Source organism: Quercus suber, unplaced genomic scaffold, assembly GCF_002906115.3.
Source record: "Quercus suber isolate HL8 unplaced genomic scaffold, Cork oak 2.0 scaffold_702, whole genome shotgun sequence".
Lineage (NCBI taxonomy): Eukaryota > Viridiplantae > Streptophyta > Magnoliopsida > Fagales > Fagaceae > Quercus > Quercus suber.
This window is the reverse complement of record NW_027070143.1, coordinates 82,965-86,594: the sequence shown is the minus strand read 5'-3', so window position 1 is coordinate 86,594 and position 3,630 is coordinate 82,965.

Genomic DNA, 3,630 nt, shown 5'->3' with positions numbered 1-3,630 from the left:
CTCAAAACCCTGCCTGCACGTTCCTCGGACGGGGATGAGGGTTTGATACCTACGGGCCCTCTAGACGAATCGCCCCACTTCGGTTCGTGCTAATACTGGCGACTTTTCGACTGCCCGATGTGCGTTTTTTGCGTTTCAAGACTTAATGTGTGCCCACATTAAATTTTGGCAGGCACCACGTTCCACTTTCAACGGTGTGATGGTAATTGTTCGGTGGGATCTCCTGCTTTTATGGGCAGGCAGTTACATTTGGGGAACCTAAGGGAGAGTATAAGTACCTGTTTGAACCGCCTGGTTTCCTCATTTTCGCGCTTACAACCATTGATGAGTATGATTTGAATCTCCCTCAGATTCCTTTTTCTCTCTTTTACAAATACTTTATCAATCTCAAGCGTTTATTTTGGTAATAGTGAAACATTATATTTCATTTAACAATCCACAACATTTTGTATCTCTCTATCTCTCCCTAAGGCCTTATCTGATTAGTTATTATTATTCGTCCTTTTTTTTTTTTTTTGCTTTCGATTTTAATACTAAAACAGTGGGTATGCTAAAAGACATGAAGAAGAGAGAAATGTGTGGTGTAAGCTCAAACAATTAATTAGAAATTAATAAGTAACAGTAAAAATAAATTATTGTAAACCTTTGGGTAGCAATAAAAAGAACTTAATGAAAAGAGGTAAAAAAAAAAAAGACGAAGTACAAAATTGGAGCACCACATGGCAGGACCTCATGCACTCATGCATGAGGTCTCTACTTATATATATATATATATATTGATGATGATGATGATGATGATGATTATTATTATTATTATTATTGTAGGGACTCAATTTGGATTTGACCCTGAGTATGAATGGGTTTTCAGCCCAACAAGCCCAAACAATAAATTTGTAGAGAGTGGGTTGAAGGTTTAGGCATTGGCCGTCGTTCACCAAGCATGAACTCTCTTTTATCAAAAAATACTTAGAGTTTATTTACAACTGGGGGATGCTCCTCGGCCCGTGTCCAAGGAGCCCTTTTTCTTCTCCCTTTTTCCCCCCTCTATCTTACTTTACTTGCTTTTCTTATATAGTCTTCATCTTCCTATCTCCTTCTTCCATCTGTTGATCATCCATTCGCCTTTCTTCTAGCCGTCCGTCCCATCAGAGGCCTTATCAGTACTCAAGTGGTTCACTCTGATCAACGTTGCCCTGCTCAGGGGTTATATCCCCATTAATGCGGCCAGAGGGGTTAGGTGAATGCATTAAGTGTGAATGTGACAGCTTGCTCTAGGCTTGTCCCTTCCCAAAATTATCTTTAGTATGCCGAGGATGAAGAGGTCCTCGGCGGGGGTCAAAAAAGTGGCTTTCCCCAACTTAGCCTTGGATGGTCAGTCTTCCTCGGCGTCGGTCTTGGGCCTACTACACGATGGGCTGAGGCTATCAGGCCCACGGGCCCCACAATTATTATTATACTAATTCTAAACCGATGCGCCAATATAGACTGATATCGTAATTTTCCGTTCCAATAGCTAATCCTGAATAGAATTCAAAACCTTGGTTCAAATGAACCTCTTGCCCTAAAGAAAAAGAAAAAAACTAAACATAAATTTTTAAAATATTTTGTGAACCCTTTAAAATAAAATTTTGAACACCGAACCCTAAAAACTAATGAAAAAAAAAAAGATAGGAAGATTCAACAAGAAATTAAAAAAATCAAAAAAAAAGACAAATATTTGTAACCAAAAAAATAAGGAAGAATAAGAGAACATAAATTCACAAGCGCAGTAGAGGAAGCTCAAGTCTTAAATTGAATCCCTTATAAAAATTTAGGTAAATTCATAAATAAATAAATAAATAAGTAGAAAGAAGAGTTTTAGTACAATGACATAATATTGAAAATGATAATGTGAATATTCACTAGCATAATATTGTTAAAATGGAAATATATAACCAAAAAAAAAAAGATAAGAGAAGTGTCAAATTAGCAAAGGCACTATATTGTCATGGAGAAGCATTTTAGTCCATATTGTCAAAATTAACAAATATAATATTGACATAGCTTTTTTCTTTTACAAGCTCAATAGTTTATGCCTAAAATTTTAAACAAAAATTTGGATCCAATCCCATTTCACTTGAGGTACATTTTTTTTTTTCTTTGTTTTCTCACCATTTGAAGAAGTACAATTATCTTTCTCTGGATATGTTGAGATGTTATGGCCAAAATGCTTGCAAAGGCTACAAGACTTCTTTTTCTTTCCTAATTCTCTTCCAGCTTTCATTCATTTTTGATTCAGGTGACCTTTTTTCTTTGAGAGCAAAGGACAATTAAAGAAGCAATCTCCATCAATCATATCATTAACATTAACATCAACCATATTTTCCTTCTCCACTAAATTTTCATCATCCAACACTAGCAATCTTTTTTCACTTAATTATGCTTCACAACACCAACGTGGTGGTAAATACAAAGATGGAATTTGGTAACAATCTTTATGAAGGAATACACTAAGTATGTGACGACAAAATATACCTCAAAATTCAAAATTCTTGCAACTACAATTAATCATCTTACCATCCCATAATACCTTGTGCCTTTGACTAGTTTCATCTTTATAATATTGTAACACAAATTCAATACTGTTTTCTTGAACCACTAAATATTGTGTTGCTCTCCTAAACTCCTCTTGAAAATCTTGAAAGCATAGGGGGTCAAAACATTATGTGCTTGGCCTTCTATAGGTGACATTGATCTTAAAGAAGAACCTCTATATGTCTCCAAGACATTATATCATGTGATTGTGCTTGCTCAATATATTCAATGCCAAGATCAACATAAAATTCCAAATAGTAAAATAAATTAAAAACTTTTGCATGACATATAAAGACTACAAATATTAACAAATAAAAAAATATATATACAACAAAAGAAATCAATGGTAAATAATGACTTACTTGTTTGATGAGTTGGATCAAGTTTGTGGTAGAACTAACAAACCGTTTAATAAATGCATTTATACTTTCCAATCTTCCGGTTGTTATCCCACCAAAAAAATGCCCACGAAAGTAACATGGTACCCAAAAGTGCTTGATTTGATATAAACCAATTACATTTTTGTTAGAGAGCATGTCATATTTTGTCATAACTTGAAGCCATTGATTGTCAAACTCTTCACATGACTCTAACTTATATAACTTATAGAAGTTCATGCACCAATTTGAATATTAATTACAAAGAATTGATGTAAACCAACCGCTAAATTTAGTGGTAATATGGCATAAACAAAAGACATGTTTTGTAGTTGGCAATTCTTTTGATATTGCCTTTGTAATCCATAGATCTTGGTCCATCAAAATTGCCTTGGGTTGATTCTTCATTAAACATGCAAAAGTCTGCTAATCAAATACAAATTTACTAAAGCATGAAAATATTTCAAAGGATAAACCAAGATTAGATGTGGCCACCCTCAATTAGCCGTCTGTGTGGACGGAAAACCTCGACCTTCAAGATCTTGTCCAAGCATGGCTGGTTCATGAGATTGAGTTGGGAATAGTAGCATTCTTATCTACAAAACCATTGAAAAAACAAAAAACATCATTAGAAAAGAATAACGCAAATCAAAGGAATTTCATGTACAAACACAAAAAA